The sequence below is a fragment of the Chenopodium quinoa genome, unplaced genomic scaffold, assembly GCF_001683475.1.
Source record: "Chenopodium quinoa cultivar QQ74 unplaced genomic scaffold, ASM168347v1, whole genome shotgun sequence".
NCBI lineage: Eukaryota > Viridiplantae > Streptophyta > Magnoliopsida > Caryophyllales > Amaranthaceae > Chenopodium > Chenopodium quinoa.
Genome location: NW_018744469.1, coordinates 3149409 through 3169691, shown reverse-complemented (window position 1 = coordinate 3169691; position 20283 = coordinate 3149409).

Here is a 20283-nt window from a genome sequence, read left to right as displayed (position 1 = left end):
TTTTTTTTTTTGAAATTTGCCACAAACACCTGCCACCTTGGTTGGCCAGCCGAGGCAGCACCCGCTGCCACAAGGGCAGCAGCAACAGTAACAGCTACAGCCGCTGCAGCTGCGTGCAACGCTTGCACGGCTGTTACCCAGCCACTTTCGGACCGCCTGCCCTCCCCACCCTCCCTCTCGGACTGCACCCTGGTCGGCAACCACCGTGGCTGCGCCACCCAACCGTGGTTGCCGACCATATTAATTTTTTTTTGTGTTTTAATTTAATAACAACTTTTGTAAAATTAAATTAAATCAATCCAAAATTTAAAATTAAATCCCTATTCAATTTTAAAATTAGGGTTTATCATAAAATTAATTCCAATTTAATTCTAACTCTTAAAATTAAATTGATGATCATACGCAAAACATTTTTATGCATGAATCAATTCTAATAGAAATTATGAGACATAAAACAAGTCGAATTAAATAAAAAACAAGCATAAAAATCAAAATTTTAGGGCTATAATTTTCAAAAATTCGAAATTAGGGTTTGGGGTGTTCGAAATTTCCGAGCATATTAGGGCTAATTTTCGGTCCTCTCTAACCTATTTTGAGCATCATTAAATCACATTTATTCAATTCCAAGAGTTAAATCACATTTAATATAATAATTGAACCATAATTAAATTAATTCTCCCTCTTAATTGATTATAAAATTATGATCATGGACTTCAAATAATCATATTATTATATTCAAGCGTGTTCATGAAAGAGGCTAACTAATACCACTGTAGGACTTTTAGGTACTATAAGCGGAATTTCATGAGTCATATTCATACGCCCTACATCAGGATCACATGCATAACACACAAGAATAACATAATTATACCTTTAAAGCGTGAATTCCACGTAGCTATTCGATTAACAGATTAGGGAGAGAATAGAGCCCCAAGCGTGACTCCTCTACTTAGTCCACGGGATTTGACCAAGCGTCCACCAATACTAGATTGATCGAGTGAAAGGGAAAACCGCGATCACCACCTTCCTTGGACAACCGAACACCACCACAATCACCACCACCACCGCACACCACCATAGCCGTGAGGAAGGAGAGAGCCATGAGTGAGAGAGAGAGTTTTAGGAGGTTGGTCTCGTGTTTTCTAATTAGGGTTTGATCTCACTGATCATGAATTGTTATCTTCAATCCTAGGCACCTAGTCTATTTATAATCATATTATAATTAGACTAGGAGAAAAGCCCAAACTCTCTAAAGCCCTCCATATGGCCGGCCACCTAGAGTGATGAGGCCCATCATGAGCCTCGTCCTCTTATGCTTGATCTAGGCCCTTTGTGTGACCTTATAGGATCCGTCCAATTGGGATTTGACCTATTTTACTAGCTCAAAGATCGTTAGTACCTCTAGCTATGATATAACAATGACCCAAATGTACGAACTTAATTATCTCCATAATTTAATCCATTATATATCTAGTAATTGCGCTTGACGAAGACATAAATCCTTCAGGTGTAGTTGTACCTCTATGTACCCCTTGGATCCGCCACTGTTTTAAAGGATGACTTGATCCAACCTTGTGGCCACAAAACTCCCACTCAACTTTTAGAGAAACCGAAATGTATCCTATATAGTCCCCTTTAACGACATGACGTTGGAGTACAATAATAGTTAAACTAATCACAAGGAAGTAGTGTGTCCCACTTGATTAGGGGATTTTTCTCCCACCAATCAGAATGCGCCACGTAGGCCAATCAGGTCCTGCCAAGTGTCCACCAGTTGGAACTGTCAGGGTTTGCCACGTGGCGCACGCCTATTTGTCCACCCTGGACCTATTATGTCATGACACGTGGCATCCTCCATGCCTAATGGAAAAATCGGCCACCTAGGCCCAACTTCCAAGGGAAGCCCAATCAGCCCTAGGTTAACCTAAACCTAGGATTGGCACGTTTCCCAAGGTTATAAATACCTCCCTTAATCCTCATTAAGGGGGATTACGCACATTTAATACTCTCACCTAGGGAGACCCAATCACTTTTATTTTCCGCATTAATTACTCCTTAATCAAGTACTAACTTGACCGTCGGAGGCGGATCTCCAATCATCCGGAGCATCCGTTTGTTTTGCAGGTACAGGCGTCCGGTTCCAGTCTCGGAATTGTAACTCTCCCGCAGGACATCAGAAAACCCCGAAACATTTTGGCGCCGTCTGTGGGGAGAGTACTTCTGAGATGGCATCCACGTCTATACCGACTCCTGAAGAGAGGCGTCCCCTAGACGACCCTCAAGTTCAGTCGGACCATGATACTGAGGAAAAACTTGAAGTTGAAGCTCATACAGCTTCAGACGGGACCCTAAGGGCCCGACGCACCCGTCATACCGAAAGGAGGGAACAGGAACATCTTCAAACTGGACTCAGTGATCCAGCCGGCGCACCGCCTGTTCAGCAGCAGCTGGCTGATGGGTCTGCTCCCATTACAAGAAACGAACTCATGACCTTCATGAGGGGCTTCAAGGGAGAGATTCAAGAATTTCTCAACAAGAAGCCGCCTGCTCCGGCCAAGGAGCAGTCGTCTAAGAAACCTTCCACTTCAGGGAAGAGGAAGCCAGTTCAAGGGCGAAAGGCAACCCCTCATCCTAACTCTAGGAAATGGGAGCCGCCTGCCCTTGATTTCACAAAGTACAGCTTTCCTACTCCAGGAAAGAGGAAACCTGTTCGTCACATTCAGGCGGACGGGTCGAAGAAAATATACACAGATGCTCGGCTATTGTTAGAGCAGAAAAAGAATGACCGATTGTCAGAGTCGGCCTCTACTTCAAACTTCCAAGACAGTCTACGCAATACCTCGATGAGGCATACTCAGTCGCATCATGAGAGTCAGTCAGGCGGTACCTCCCGTCAGTCCGGCTTTCATAGTGACCAGGCGGTACCAAACTTACCATTTGTACCGCAACAACAATATTTTTTGCAGCCACCTCTGTTTGGTGAGCATGCAGCAAAGAATGTCCAACCTATGGACTGGCAGCTACGGTTGCTTAGACTTGGGGAACAGCCGTCGGCCTTCTCCAAGGAAATTGCTGAAGCCGCTCAGCCGGCCAAAGTGAAAAATGTATTAGTAGGCGCCTATGACGGCACTACTAACCCAGAAGACCATTTGATGGCATTCACCAACCTGATGTACCTTTAAGGGTTGGATGATCCCACTTGGTGCAAGTGTTTTCCAGCGACTCTCAAAGGAATCGCACAACAATGGTTTGGCAACCTGCCGACTGGTTGTGTGAATAACTTCAGGACGCTTGCTTACTTATTCACCTCGAACTTTGCCATGAACATACCTGCGAAAAAGACGACCCTTGATTTAGGAACGATTCAGCAGGGCGAGAAGGAGGGGCTTCGTTCTTACATCAGGCGGTTTAACCTGATGAGAATACAGATTCAAGGGTTACCGGATGAGGTAGCCTATACTGACTTTTTCAGAGGTCTTAAAGACGGGTCGACATTCAAATTTGATTTGGTCCGAAAGAGGGTGGCGACTCTTCAAGAGGCCTTGATTGAAGCGGAAGCCTATATACAGGCGACTGATCTTTGTAGTACAGGAAAACAGTCGGACGAGAAAAGATTTGACAAAAGAGAAGGACGATAGAAACAGTCGTCGAATAAAGATGAGAAGAAGAGAAAAGAGGTTTGGGCGGCTGATTCCTCTAAACAGCCGGCCCAGAAGAAGAGGAAAGAATTCAAGCCATACTCCCCAAAGTATGCGTTTAACAAGGATAGCCAAGCTATCCTAAAGGAAATCAAGGGACGGATCTCAATTGAAAAGCCGGTCCCCATGAAGGGTTCTGCAAGCAACCGGAACCAAGAGAAATTTTGTGATTATCATGAAGATGTTGGTCATCACACCAACGAATGCATCAGTCTCATGCGGTATCTGGACTGCTTGGCTGAGCAAGGCGATCTTGATTCTTATGTCAAGAAATCTGCGGGGAACACTTCCTCGAAAAAGCAGTCGGCCAAAAAGAGTCAACAGGCTGACAGCTCTGATACAGATGATGCAGTCATCTACACCATTGCAGGCGGCTTCTCAGGAGGCGGCCCCACTATTAGGGGCAACAAAGACAATATCAGGCGACTAGATGTAAATTCCGTTCACCAAGAACGGCCCTCCAAATATTCGTTTCCTGAGATTGTCATCACTGAAGAAAATCTAGGAGGGATAAGGGGCCCGCATGACGACCCTATTGTTATTGAATGTAAATTGGCCAACCAGAGAGTTGGCCGAATCCTTATAGATACCGGAAGCTCCTCAGATCTTATCAGTAGCAAATGTCTGTCAAAACTAAAATATCAGACTGATTGCATACATCCGGCATCCCACCCTTTAGTAGGGTTTGGAGGAGGAGTCGTCCACCCAGTGGGACGAGTGGATTTACCCATCCGCCTTGGTGAAAAAGGGGAAGGACGACACATGGTAGTCCGGTTCCTGGTAGTAGAAGAACTCTCGAACTACAACATGATTCTAGGACGACCAACCCTAAATAATTCCAAGGCTATTATAATCCCATCTCTTATGTTGCTCAAGTTTGAGAGGGATGATGGAACAGTCGGGTCCCTAAGGGGAGATCAGAGGATGGCCCGAGAGTGCTATCTCTCGGATATCAAGCCCACTGTTATGGCCGCTGGGTCCGGTGGTGGAAAAACAGACCTTGACAATGTCAAGGAGAGTGCGCCTGTTCAAGAAGCAGGCGGCAAAAAGAGAAAGGCAGCCCAGACGGGGGCCGCAAGAAAAGACAGAAAATAGCAATCATTGGTAGAGGAGCGGTCGGATGAATTCCGCCCTCAGCCGGCCGGTGAGCATACGGACCTGATCTTAGATGACTCGCGTCCTGACCGAACAGTCAAAGTTGGGACGACTGCTTTGAGAGTCCTGGGTGACGACTTTCACAAACTATTGAAAGAATACAAGGACATCTTTGCATTCGAAGTCCACGAAATGCCAGGCATTAGTCTTGACCTGGCGGTACATAAACTGGCTGTGGATCCGAAAAAGAAACCGGTAAGGCAGAAGAAACGGAACCATGGCGAAGAAAGAAGTCAGGCGGCAGCCGCCGAAGTTAAAAAATTACTTGATGCAGGGTTCATTCGGCAATGTTACTTCCCAGACTGGGTTGCAAATGTGGTGCTTGTTAAAAAGCCGAATGGCACATGGCGAATGTGTGTAGACTACACAGACTTAAACAAGGCGTGCCCCAAAGACAGTTACCCTCTGCCTAAAATTGATAACCTGGTTGACTCAACAGCCGGCCATGCTTTGATGAGCTTTATGGACGCCTACTCTGGTTTCCATCAAATTCCTTTATGGAAGAAAGATCAGGAGAAGACGACCTTCGTCACTGATCAAGGGTTATACTGTTACACGGTCATGCCGTTTGGTCTTAAGAATGCCCCGGCCACCTTCCAGCGAATGATAAACACTGTGCTCTTTGATCAAATTGGGAGAAACGTCGAGGCATAAATTGATGATATGATTGTCAAGTCTAAGCTTCAGATAGATCATCTGTCGGACCTCCGAGAAACTTTTGCCACACTCAGGCGGCACCATGTCATGCTCAATCCCAATAAATGTGTATTTGGAGTTGAGTCTGGGAAATTGCTCGGATTCCTTATCAATCAGAGAGGAATAGAGGAGAACCCTGAGAAGGTGCAGGCGGTCATCGACATGCTGTCGCCTCGTACCGTCCGAGAGGTTCAGAAGTTAACAGGTTGTCTGGCGGCCTTGGGAAGATTTCTAAGCCGATCAGGCGACAAATGCTTATACTTCTTCCAGGCCATTAAGAAGAAGGCAAGGTTTGAATGGGGGCCGGATGCTGAGGCGGCCTTCCAGAAATTGAAAGTTCACTTGCATTCCTTGCCAAGGCTGGTCAGCCCTTTGCCCAAAGAAGTACTCTACATGTACCTGGCCGTCTCTGATCATGCGTTAAGCTCTGTTCTTCTTGCTGAAAGAGACGGTTGTCAGCTACCGGTCTACTTTGTCAGTCATGTTCTAAAGAATGCCGAGTTGAGGTATCCCTTAGTGGAGAAATTTGGTCTTGCACTCTTCATGGCTGTTAAAAAATTGAAGCCCTACTTTTTGGCACATGCAGTCGTCGTGTATACAGATCAACCTATCAAGCGGCCACTGACCACCATGGAGTCGTCAGGCCGGATGATCAAATGAGCCATAGAAATACAGAGCCTCGAAGTTACTTTCGAGCCTAGAAAAGCAGTGAAGGGGCAAGCCTTTGCTGACTTTATTGTTGAGATGACTCGTCCCCCTGATTCTCGAGATCCAGACCAAGTCTGCAAGGTATATGTGGATGGAAGCTCTACTTCAAATGGTTGTGGAGCAGGCGTCATATGTCAGTCGCCAGAGGGCGACATGTATGAGTATGCTCTACGCTTCAGTTTTTAGGCCTCAAACAATGAGGCAGAATATGAAGCTTTACTAGCCGGAATCCGCATGTGCAAGGCGGCAGGGGCACGAAAGATAGACGCCTGTTCCGATTCACAATTGATAGTGAGTCAGTATAATGGCGAATACGAAGCAACCCATCCGGCCATGATCAAGTATTTACAGGCGGTACGACAGGCAGTCGGATCCCTTGAAGATTTTCATCTGACTCAAGTGCCAAGATCAGAAAACAACCAGGCGGATGCACTTTCAAAATTAGCATCATCTGCCTCTTGTCATACTCCTCGAACTGTTTTTTGGGAAGTAATGGAGACGAGAAGCATCGAGGAAGACCCTATTGGAATCCTAGACAGAAGTTCAACCTGGATGGATCCAATCAGGGCATATCTGACAGACGGTACCCTGCCGGATGATCATCACCAGGTGGCAGCGCTGAAAAAAACGGGCAGCCAGTTTTGAAATGATAAAGGGAGAACTTCACAAAAGAGGGTATCTTCAACCCTACTTAAAGTGTGTTACTCCAGAAAAGGGACGAGAGATACTAGACGATCTTCACTCTGGTTACTGCGCTTCCCATATAGGCGGTAGGTCGCTTGCTCAACGGACAAGGCGACGGGGCTACTTTTGGCCTACTTTAGAAGCAGATGCAATGGAGATCGTGAAAAAAAGTGACAAGTGCCAAAGGTTTGGCAAACTAATTCACCGTCCGGCTACTGACCTCACTACCATTCGTAGCCCACTACCGTTTGCTAAGTGGGGCATGGATATTCTGGGTCCCTATACGCCTGCTACAGGCGGAAGGAGGTACATACTTGTTGCAGTCAACTGCTTCACTAAATGGGTGAAAGCGGAGGCTGTAAAGGGAATCAAGACGAAGGATGTAATTTCATTCATCTGGAAAAATGTCATCACTCGGTTCGGGGTTCCCATGTCTATGGTTTTTGATAATGGTTTCCAATTTGAGACGCTTGTTCTCAAAAGCTGGTTGGGTGACCAAGGAGTTGCACACCACTTTGCATCAGTCGGCCGTCCACAGACAAACGGCCAGGTAGAAGCCTTTAATAAAATCATCTCAGACGGTCTCAAGAAAAAGATTGAACGAGCGGGCGGCCTATGGGCGGATGAATTACCACATGTTCTCTGGGCCATTAGGACGACTGAAAAAGGGGCGACTGGAGAAACTCCATTCCTTCTAACTTATGGTGCGGAAGCTGTTCTTCCAATTGAACACTACGAGCCGACTCTTCGAGTAATGCTATATGACGAAGAGGCAAACTGGGAAGCCATGCGCCTGGCATTAGACTCACTCCCAGAAAAGAGGGACAATGCTGTCTTGCGGCATGAAATTTACCGCCTGAGAATGACCAGATCATACAATAAAAAAGTACACAGGCGTCCACTCATAGTGGGGGATTTTGTACTTAGAAAAATGGAAGCAGTTGGTAGGGCTAATGAGTTTAGCAAATTAACTCCCAACTGGGAAGGACCCTACCGAATCTATGAAGAGGTCAGGGACGGTACCTACCGTCTGGAAACACCAGACGGCCAACCGTTGCCTCGAACCTGGAATGTAGATAATCTTAAGAAATATTTCTTTTGAATGATGTAAATAGTCGAGGGCTACTTAATAAAAGCTTGCTGTTTCATTAAATTTTGTACTAAGAGGGGCATGCCTACTGACAAACAGTCGGCTACTCTCCATGTTTAATTTTCATTTTTACTTAAGAGGGGCATGCCTACTGACAAACAGTCGGCTACTCTCCATGTTTAATTTTCATTTTTACTTAAGAGGGGCATGCCTACTGACAAATAGTCGGCTACCCTCCATGTTTAATTTTCATTTTTACTTAAGAGGGGCACGCCGCTTGTTCCACACAACTGGCTACTCTCCCATAACACAGTTCACCAAGAACTATCAAAGGCTCATGGCTGAAATGATCAGACCAGGCGCCAAGCCAACTGATCCAAATATAAGTTTAATTCGACATGTCCCAACATTATATCAGGTGTCCGACGGCATCCCTCCGGATAAAATTCGTCGCAGAGAGCAGCTCCCTTTTGGGTGGAACATTGTTCTATAAAATCATTACACGGCACCTATACGACTGTCTAACCAAGACAACCACGTAGCCGTTTCCCGGACAAGGATACCTCTCACTTAACTGACTAATCAGGTCAAACAAGTGTTCGCAGTAACCGTCTGTGTCAACCAAACCGATTGAACTACTTGGGATAAGAACAGTCGGTATCTTATGAGTTAATAGCTAACAAACATTGGCGAATAAAGGGGAACAACCGGTACTCACCGCTTGAAACCTCTACTACTCAGTCACTTGGCGACTAGGTAACAATTATGTTTACTTGGTCACTCCTTAAAAATTTAGTATGAAACTAAAAAGGTGTTCATACAGCGCCTGTTCACACTAGATTAAATGTGGCGGGGAACAGTCGGCCTGGACCGACTAGAGTCTCTAGCTTAAAAACAAAAAAAACAAACAAGGCAGGTAGGAAACCACCTTCCTACTTGGTTGAAGGAGATCCAGTCTTTAAAGTGGCCGACTGATCGCTTAGCCCGGAAACAAGAAAACCAGTTGTCCAGGGGCATAGGTGGCGTGACTAACTACCTCGTACCTGTCCGCAACTATCGGCCATGCAAAACAGTCGGTATAGTATGCAATTGGATATCAAAGTTTCGATACTTAGCAAAATCGAAACAAATTTGAAACAAAACATTTTTGGCATAAATAAACATAAAAGATACAAAAAGAAGCCGGTCATTAAGACCGGCAAAATATTCAAAACCCCGGCCCCTTGGCCGGGTAAATAGAAACAAACGGCACGCAGGCCGTGAAAAGAAGACATAAAATCTTAAGAAGGGGGCAGATCTTCAATAGTAGCAGCTGCCGCCTGGTCAGCACTCTTTTTGCTGGACTCGGCTTTAGCTGCATCCTTCTTCGATGCATCCACCCTAAGCGGCACAAGCGTCACAACCGGCTCCTCCTCCTCCAACGCCTCGTCCTCAGCAGCCGCCAGGATCTCTTGATTATATCTATCAGAACACTGGCGGTACGTTTTTTCCAAAGAGGAAAAGTCGGCATTGGGGAAGAGGCGGCCCCAGGTCAGGCGCTGGATCTAAGAAGAGTCTTCCATCATCTCTCGGACCAGCTCCTTCTTTTCTTGTTCGGCCTTTTCCGAGAGCTCCTGAGTAAGACTCTTCTCCTGGCCGTTCACTCGGAGTAGGGCCTAAGTAAAAGGGAACAGGCGTCAGTTTTCAAACAAAAAAACAGGCGTCCTGGAATTTAAATAACCAAAAATATGCTAAGTATACCTCAGCAAGGACCCCTGCAATCCCGTCAAGGTCAAGGGTGCCGACACCCCTGACCGCCTCCCTCTCAGCCGGAGGGACGGCTTTGATCATAGACTTGGCCACTTCGACCAAGTCTGGCTCCTGAGGGCCGGCTGCATCAAGCATAAACAAACGAGTTAGACCTAGTAAAGAAGGGAGCAAGTCTAAGTTCACAAGGATAGCTTCATACTTCTAGGCGGCCCGATTGGAGTTTTAGAAGGAGTGGACGGCTGCTTCTCAGCCGCCGCATGTTTCCTGGCAGTACCAGGAGAGCCCGCAACAGTCGTCCTCCGGGTCTTGGAGTCCGGTTGTTGGGAAGAAGAGGCTCTTGGAGTGCCCGTCTAAAAAAAAAAAAAAAAAAAAAAAAAAAAAAAACTCGGTCAGTATATGCATAAACCCAACTCCAAAAAGAGAGTGAAAGGTTCGGAGATCACTAAGGGCGCCCCCTTGTTGGGGGAGTCGGTTGAGGATTGTTGCATGATGGAGGCTCGCAACATGGCCGCCGCAGTCTTGGAGGCGGTAATTTTGCTCATGGCGTCCGCTGCAAGAACAAATAGCAAAGTTAATAAAAAGTCATAACAGTAATGCATGGAAAAACAGAGTATTTGACAGGCCGGCTACCTCTTGAGCACCGACTGCTGAGGCCACAGGCGGCCAAAAAGTACTCGTCGTAGAGCCATTTGAAGTAGAGTCGACCCTCGACTCTACTTTAAAGAGTCCTTTATCCAGGATCTCTTTCTTAGCTTTGGGGGGAACATGCGGCATGCTGCGGCCGCCTGCAAGAAGAGGCGGATTCCTGTTCCACCTGTTGAAGCGCTTGTTCAGCTCTGTGTCTGAACTCTCAATGATAAGGAAGGTGCTTCACCAGTCCTTCCACTTGTTTGCTTTACCTCTTGTCATGAGGTAGCCTCTGTGGCTCGTAAATTGATACCAGCCGGTGCCGCCTGCCTTAGGGGTCCGGCTGAGGTAGTTCATGTGGGCGAAAGCCTCGAAGTTTGGCTCCACCCTGTGCAGTTCGCATCCGGCCACATAGCCGAGTACGTTGACCCAGGAGTTCGGGGCTAACTGCCATAACCCCAACTCATACCCATCCAAGATCCGCTGAACAGCCGGATGTAGTGGGAAGCGCAGCCCAGCCTTGATGGCCGCCTCGTAGCAGCCAAAGCAGGCGCCATCATAACTAGTACCAGCCGGCCAGACGACTGTGTCTTCTGGATCCGGAACGAAAACTAAAAAGCCGGGGCCCATTGTGTGGTTTGCAATAAAGCTCCCCACTTTCTCTTGCATGGCCGTGATCCGGCCCCGTGGGACAGTGCAGTAGTAGGGGGTATTTTTCTCTCGGTAAGAGGCGGATGGCTCCGCCCAATTGTCCCCCTTCTCAACTGCGTGAGAAAGCCTCGCCTCTTGTAGGCGACTGCTTTTCTCTTCTGTGTCCAGAGAAGTATGACCAGAAGAGCTAGACTCGGATTCGTCCTCTGACGAGTCCGAAGAGGACGACTCCTCCCTTCTCCCAGAGGGGCCCGCCTTCTCTCCTTCAAAAGGAGCAGGAGAGAATGTAGACTTGTCAACTGTAAAATTGGAAGGGGTCACTTTGACTCCTCCCTCAGAACTGTCGGCTTTCAAGCCGCTTTGGTTTACTTCCACATCTGGCGCCTAGTCAGATGTTTCACTAATCGGCACCTTGTGGGAGGAGCCGTCTGAGTTCGAAATCCTAGCCGTTCTTTTTGTTCTGGCCATCATGTTCTGCATAGACACAGAGACAGTCAGACTTTGTATAAAGGGCAAAGATGGGTCCGGAAAAGGGCAGGCGGCACTCCTAGTCCTAGATTCAGCCGTCCCCGGTGACCGGCTGATCACTAACCTAGGTCGTGTCGTGTGCTTCCGTGGTGCCATTTCAAAAAAAAATAAAATTAAGAGAAAATTAAGAGTAAGAGAACCGACGGTTACCTGAACGAGTGAAGTTGACGGAGTTCTGGAAATCCTGTGTAGTCGGCTTGTCAGAACAGGCGGTAGGCAGAAAGAGTCCAAAATGTCAGAGCAAGTTCAGGGGTCCGAATGTTCTCTCTAAAAATTTCTCAAGTGTGAAAATGACTGAAGTCAACACACCCTTATATAGGCAAAGCGAGAAGGCGAAGGGTCACTTCCAGAATTCAAAATTTTGGCGGGAGAATCTCTCGGCCTCTCGCCGAGTGACACTTGTAGCAGGCCGTCGCCTGTTACAGGGCGATACCTATCACAGGTAACACGTGACCAGTCACGTGCCACCTGTGAGGGGCAAATGATTAGGGGATTTGGCTCCCACCAATCGGAATGCGCCACGTGGGCCAATCAGGTCCTGCTAATGTTAGGGTTTGTCACGTGGCGCACGCCTATTTGTCCACCCTGGACCTATTATGTCATGACACGTGGCATCCTCCATGCCTAATGGAAAAACCGGCCACCTAGGCCCAACTTCCAAGGGAAGCCCAATCAGCCCTAGGTTAACCTAAACCTAGGATTGGCACGTTTCCCAAGGTTATAAATACCTCCCTTAATCCTCATTAAGGGGGATTACGCACATTTAATACTCTCACCTAGAGAGACCCAATCACTTTTATTTTCCGCATTAATTACTCCTTAATCAAGTACTAACTTGACCGTCGGAGGCGGATCTCCAATTATCCGGAGCATCCGTTTGTTTTGCAGGTACAGGCGTCCGGTTCCAGTCTCGGAATTGTAACTCTCCCGCATGACATCAGAAAACCCCGAAACACCACTCATGTCTAAAGAATCCACTAATATATTTGGAAGTTCTTTACATGAACTTCAAGGTAGGTCAAAATTTGATCATGTATCATTCAAACATATCCATGTGATTGAATGAACATCTCTATGTCCCTATATCCCATGAAACTGTGCTATCAATCAATCTTACATGATAGTTCATTTATTGAAATCATTTATGTCCAATATAATGATTTCGATCTATGAACTTATAAATAATTCATGAATTCATTTCACTTATGGGGTTTCATTTACCAAATCACATAGTATTTGATAATCCCATTGAAATTCACAATTATTTTTGGACATTTTTTTAATACTAAACCATGATTAAATAAGATTAAAACTTTGTTTCAATTAATAAACATAGGGAAACATGACTGCTGATTTTGCAATTGTGACTCCCTGGCACACAATTAAAAAAAAAAAAGAAAAAAAAAACATTCACCATCATTATAGAAGAAAAATTGTCAATGCATAACATTGTTTAAAGCACACTGAAATAATGTAGTAGCAATTCATAATATTAAATTTTGTATGCCTTATTTATATAATAGAAATGTCATTTGTAATTCAAGAAATGTTGTTTGAATACAAAGTAAGTAATAAAAAAATATATATTTTTCATATATTTTTAGTTCTTTATTTATTCTTCAAACCATGGGATGGATGAATATGAATACCATTAACCTTTAAACAGTTTTTTAACCTTTAAATCATAACAATGGATCTTTATTTTAATATTTCAATTAAGTTAACAGGTACTTACCCATTGTTAGGGTACATCCAATTTATTTAGTTACAACCATTCTAAAAATCTCAATGCGTGCATACAAGAATAGTGTTTTTTTTGTTTTTTTTTTGTGCACATATGCCGATGCAAAGGTTTTACCAATAATATCTTTAATTATTAATAAATAAAAACTATAACAATTGAATAAGTAGTATTAAAAGTTTATTCACGGTTCTAACAACCATCCACAAAGACTACTTTTTTTGGGTATGAATTACTAACCTTAGTTAAAGTAGATGGTGGAAAAAGTCAAAACTAACATTAGACAGATGAGGGGCATCAGTGTATAAGTCAGATTTACAAAAATTGTAAATTAAAGGTAGTATTTGTCATTTCAACTAATAAAGGAAAAATTGCTGGGAATAATCCCACCTTTGGGTTATTTTTTTATAATCCAACCTTTATACCCAATTTGCTCCTAATGGTCACAATCGGTTAACTAAGTTATAATAACAAGTTACCTTACACGTGTCGGCCTGTGATTGGTCAAAAAAATAAAATAAAAACTTAAATTTTTTTAATTTTTTTATTTCTTCTTAAAAAATTTAAAAAAAAAACTAATTGATTAATTAAAAAAACCATCCACCATCCACCGGCCCCAACCACCCTCCCCGCCGCCTGTTCTGGCGGTCCTTGTTGACAGACTCCCCTGCCCCACAGTGCCGACCACCCAGACCGCCTCCCTCGGCGCCGATGCCCCCCTCCCCTTCCCCCTCCCCCTCCCCCTCCCCCGAACCACCAACCTCCCTTCCACCGTCATGAAAACCCTCGAAAACCAACTATCCTGCAACCCAACCGATCCCGGCTCCCCTTCCCCTTCCCCCATTCCAATTTTGGCAGCTCTCCCCTTCCCCCGTCCCGATTCCGCCTCCCTCCCCTTTCCTGATTTGATGGTTGCTCCGATCGTATTGTAGCCTCCCTCCCCTTTCCCCGATCTGATAGTTGCAGCCCCAACCAGCCACGGTTGGTCGCTGAATTGTAGCAACCAGATCGGAGCTCACGTCGTTGTTGTTTGGGTAGGAGGATTAGTTGCGATTGGCTGGTGGTCTGGGCTCGGCAACGTGTCTTGGCAGATGGTCTAGGCTCGGGGACGTGTCTGGTTTGGGCTGATGGCGGCGGTGGGGAGGTGGCTGGGGATGGTGGTGGTTGTTTTAACATAATTAATTAAAATAAATAATAATTAATTGAAATTAAAATAAAAATTAAAACTTATTTTTTGACTAATCACGTGGTGACACGTGTAAATTAAACTTAATTAAAAAAAATTACCAACTCAACCGGTTCCAGGTCACTTGGGACCATTAGGAGTAGATTGGGTATAAAGGTGGGATTATTTTAAAATAACCCAAAGGTGGGATTATTCCTGGCAATTTTTCCACAAATAAATGAGATAGTTTTTGTTTAAGGGTTTTTTTGGAATCCCTAGGGATACTGGACTTGAATATAGACAGACGGTTGCGGATAGCTACAAAACAATGAATATTTCAGTTGATGGAATATTCGCCTCCAACGATCAAGTTAGAGATAAGAAAACGAAATTAATGCAGAGAGATAAAGTAGATAGAAGTTGGAGCTTTTAGTGCTCTTAAAATGATATGTCTTAATCCACCCCTGCCATCATAAATGATTGGGGTATTTATAGGGGTGGGAAAATGTGTCCCTCTAGGTTTAATGACCTAGAATAGTGTGCTATGATTGGCGGCGCAATCAGGGGAAGGCACGTGTCCAAAAGGGGGTGCCATTTTGCGGCTTTCTTGGGATTTGGGCCTCAAATCGTGACACGTGTAAATTAAAATTAAAAAAAAAAATTTACCTCTTCAACCGGTTTATGGTCAAATGGGACCAATAAAAATTAAAGACCCCCAAAGGTCGGATTATTAAATGATAATCGAAAGGTCGGATTATTGCCATGAATTTTTCCAAAAAGAATGGGCTAAAGGTCGGATTATTGCCATGAACTTTTCCTACTTTAAAACCTCAAGAATTTACACTCTAAATTCATAATTGTCAGATTTCATAAAAAAAAAACCTAAAAGTTTTCCTCTTATTTTTCTCTCTCCTTTTTCCTCTCTTTTTCTCTCTCTTCTTTCTCCCTCACAACCGGCAGCCACCAGTGCTACCACCGACCACCGATGGCCAACAAAAGCACCGGCACACTTCAAGTGTCCGTGCGCCACCCGTTCTCTCCTCCTTCCTTCTCGGTTTCAGTAGTATATATATATATATATATATATATATATATATATATATATATATATATATATATATATATATATATATAAACTCTTTCTTTCTCCTAATTTAATTCTAGATGTTTTATTATTTTAAAAAAACATGATTTTAGTGCTTTAGTATTAATTTTGGGTATTTGATGTTGTTAAATTATTCATTTAAATTTCAGATTTTTATTTAATCAAAAACCCCAATTTATAAACCCTAGAATTTGGGAATTTATGGTTATAGTTAGGGTTTAATCCTAGGTTGTTGTTATTGTTTAATTAATGGTTTAAATATGTTTTAATGAGTCTAAAGCCCTCAATTTTAATGTTGGAATTTAATTATACATACTACTTTTTAATTATTGTGTTAGGGTTTGATTACCCATAAAAAGGGAAAAAGGTTTTAATGATTTATATATGATTTCCTAGTCTATTAGTGATGTTTTTCATTAAAATAAGTATGCTGCAATTTTATTTAAGTCATAAAATCTAAATCTTTTTGAAAGGATTTAAAGTACCCACTTAAAGAAAAGGTTTATGGCTTTTATACCATTAAATTGGGTTAATTAGTACGGTTTAAAGAGTATTATAGTTGTTGGAAATTTGTGAGGATATTGGATTAATTATAGTTATGTATTCTTATTTGTAGGAAGCTTTGAGATAGGTGATTTCAAGCGAGTGTGGCCGAGTTTAGGCACTATTCAAGGTACGTATGTGCACAAGAATATGTGTGTATGCGTAGTATCATGCTAGGATTGTAAAGTATGATTTAAGTGTCGAATTAGTAGCATGTTAAGTTGATTATATGCTTGGAATTGATGTTGGTTGAGCATGATTATTATGCAAGCATGCGAATATGTTATTTGAGGCATGATACAAGTTGAATAAGCATGAATCATGGACGTATGTTTTATTTTCAAGTATCAAGAAAGCATGGATATGATAAGCAAGGCTTATGTATGATTAAAAGAGCTAAAATTAGAATTATTGAGCATGATTCATGATTTTATTTCTCACCCATTTATTATGGGAGTTGAGTCAAGAAGTTAGTTTATTTATTTACTCACTCATGTAAGATGAGTTTGAGTCAAGGAAGTTTAGTAGTGCATTGTATGCACCAAGGTAGTAATCGTGCAATTTTGTGCACAAAATTAGGCAAGGAACCTTAATTTAAATAAACACACTACAAGAAAACAGCTGGATTCCGACGGAAAAATTCCGTCGGAAACATAGGAAATTCCGTCGGAATCAGGCTTTCCGACGGAATTCCGTCGGAGTTGGTCTGTCGTAACATCCCTTGTCGGAAATTTGACCTTTTTCGGCGGAAATTCCGTCGGAAGGCGGTCATCCGACGGATTTTCCTACGGATCTAATTCTGTCGGCGCTGTTTTTGACTTTATTTGAAATTCCGTCGCAAATTTCCGACTGAATTTTCCGTTGGAGGTGGGTAGGTTTTCGACGGAGTTTTCCGTCGGAAGAGGTACATTCCGACGGAATTTTCCGTCGGAACAGGATTATTCCGACAGAAAATTTCGTTGGAAAAGTTAGTAAAAAAAAAAAAAACAGAACCCCACCCCACCCCACCCAGACCACCCCCACCCATTCCTACACCCAGCACCACCAGCAGCCCACCTCACTTCCTGCCCACACCACCCCCTGCCCCCTAAATACCCCCTACCCACCCACACCACCCCCTGCCCCCCCTGAATACCCCCCTACCCACCCACACCAGCGCCTACGTTACCACCACCAGCCCACCCACACCACGCCTAGCCCCACACCACCCAACCACCTCCACCTATACCACATTCCGACAGCCACCACACCCACCTAGACCACCGCAACCCAAAATAAAAAAAAAACGAAAATTCATCAAAAAAAACAATAATACAAAATTTAATATACAAAATCAAAATCAAATCCAAAAAAAAATAGCAAAAACAGATCTAATACTCAAACTCAAAAATTGAATATACAAAATAATCGCCACAAAAAAATCAGAAATTGAAAATAAAAGCCAAAAAAAAAACCAAATCACAAATAAACCCACGAATTCAAAATTAACTCACAGTACAAAATAAAAATAAACATACCTTTTAATTTGAAATTTCTTCTTTATTGGGTTTAAATGGTCAAACTCGACCATGAAAATTCCATATCTGGAATTTTCAAGGTCGAGTTTGAACAAAAAAACCATTATTTTGAATGAGTGGTGGTGGTGTACGGTGAGCACGGTAGTGCTAGTGGTGGTGTACCGTGGTGATGGTGTACCGTGGTGATGGTCGTGTACGTGCTGGTGGTGGGAGGAGAGGAGGGAGAAGGGCAAGGAGATGAGAGGAGGGAGAAGGGCGAGGAGAGGAGTGAGGAGGGAGGAGATGAGAGGAGAGGACGGAGAAGATAGGATGGAATGGAGGAGTGAGAAAATAGGAAGGAAGAAGAAGGAGAAAAACGGCGAAATAGAAATGGAGGAGTGAGAAAAACCGGGTTTTAAATGTAGGTTTTTAGGTTTTTTTTTTTTTTTTTTGGGTAACCTGAATTCCGACGGAATATTCTGTTGGAACTACTATTTTCCGACGGAATTTTCCGTCGGAAATTTCTGACAGATTTAATTCCGCCGGAAACTTTGTGTTTCCGACGGATTTCAATTCTGCCGGAAACTTAATATTCTGACAGAATATTCCGTCGGAAAGCCCATAAATTCCAACGCTCGGGCAACCTCATGTTTCATTCGTCCGACCGTTCTAGGGCCCGATGGAGTATTTTAGCCATTATGACTTTTATAGCCGAGTAGCCTGGTTGGGGGATGCCCTCACTAAGCATTTTACTCGACCATTAGATCATGCCCCTTCTAGAGGCCAAGCTGCTATGTTGCAAGCACTTTCGTTTTTCATTTTATGCGGCATTGGTTATTCAACTTTTCCCTACTCAAGGGTCGAGCTGCTATGCTGCAAGCCATATTTATTGTTGTTTTTAGTCGGAATTTCTGCTTAACAATAAGTAGGCGTACAAAATAAATTGCAAGAATTTAGTAACAATGTTTGACTTTTTTCATTAATATTGTCAAATTTACATTGTTTGGGTCGTACGACTTTGATTACATTGCTCGGTCAATTAGACCTAGTTGTATATACAACTTGTGGCTAAGTACAAAGACTCAAACATGATATTTTTTCAAATTGTCCGTATTCCACGTACGGGGAATAAGACAGCCATCTAAGGCTTCGAGACGGTAGGTACCATCTCATACTTCTTATTTAATTCGGTAGGGCCCTTCCCAGTTTGGGGTTAGCTTGCCATCTTCATTAGCTCAGCCTATCGCTTCCATCTTCTTTAAGACCAAGTCTCTAATCTTAAGCGGCCGCTTGGACACTTTGAGATTATATTCCCTTGTCATCCTTAGACGATAGATTTCATGTCTAAGCACTGCATTGCCTCTAGCTCTTGGAAGGAAGTCTAGGGCGGTCTTCATGGCCTCCCATTTGGCCGATTCATCATATAGCATTACTCGGAGGGTGGGCTCATACATCTCAATTGGGAGCACAGCCTCAGCACCATAGATTAGAAAAAATGGGGTTTCCCCTGTTGAACTTTTGGCTGTAGTTCGAATGGACCATAACATATTGACCAACTCATCAGCCCATAGGCCGCCTGCTTTCTCAAGCTTGCGCTTGATACCATTTGAAATAAACTTGTTGTATGCTTCAACTTGGTCGTTTTCCTTTAAGCGTCCGAGCGAGGCAAAATAATGCGTTATGCCCTGATCGCTCAACCAATCTTTGAGTTGGCCGGTCTCGAATTACGGTCCATTGTCAAACACCATTGATTGCGGCACACCAAAACGTGTGATGATGTTCTTCTAGATGAAGGCAGATACATCTCTTTATTTGATCCCTCATACAGCCTCAGCCTCTACCCACTTTGTGAAGTAATCAACAGCTACTAACACATACCACCTCTGTCCATGCCCCATTTGGCAAAGGAAAGTGGACTACTTATGGCCGACAAGATATTTGCCGGGCGGTGAATGAGGGTTGTAAATCTCTGGCACTTGTCACATTTTTTCACCATTTCCATGGCGTTTGAATTCAGGCTCGCCCAGTTATACCCCAGATGAGTAACCATTTCAGCTAGGGCTCGTCCGTCTATGTGTGATCCGTAATTCCCCTGGTGGAGGTCGTCCAGCACCTCATGCCCCTTCTCGAGTGAAATGCATTTCAAGTAGGGCTTAAAAAAGGCTCTTTTGAACAAGTCCTCCCCCTTCATCTCAAACCATGCCGCCTTTTTCTTCATCAGCCAGCTCTCTTTTGGGTCGTCCAGAAGAACTCTATCCTTGAGATAGGAGATAATTCCATCCATCCATGTGAAGCTTCTGTCAATGATTTGCACAAGCTCGACATTAATACTCCTCTTTTCCTTGACTTCCCAGAAAAGAGATCCTGGAGTATCACATAATGGCGAGGAGGCTAGCTTGGAGAGGGTGTCCGCCTAATAATTCTCGAACCGGGGGACTTGTTGCAGCGTGAAGTGCTCTAGGCTCTCGGCCTCATCCTTCATCATTTGTAAATACTTCATCATGGCCGGCTCCCTAGCCTCGTAGTCACCATTAACTTGGCTGACTATCGGCTGAGAGTTCGAAAAGGCATCAATTTTTGTTGCCCCGGCCGCCTTAGACATTCTAAGGCCGGCCAGAAGGGCCTCATACTCAGCTTCGTTGTTAGA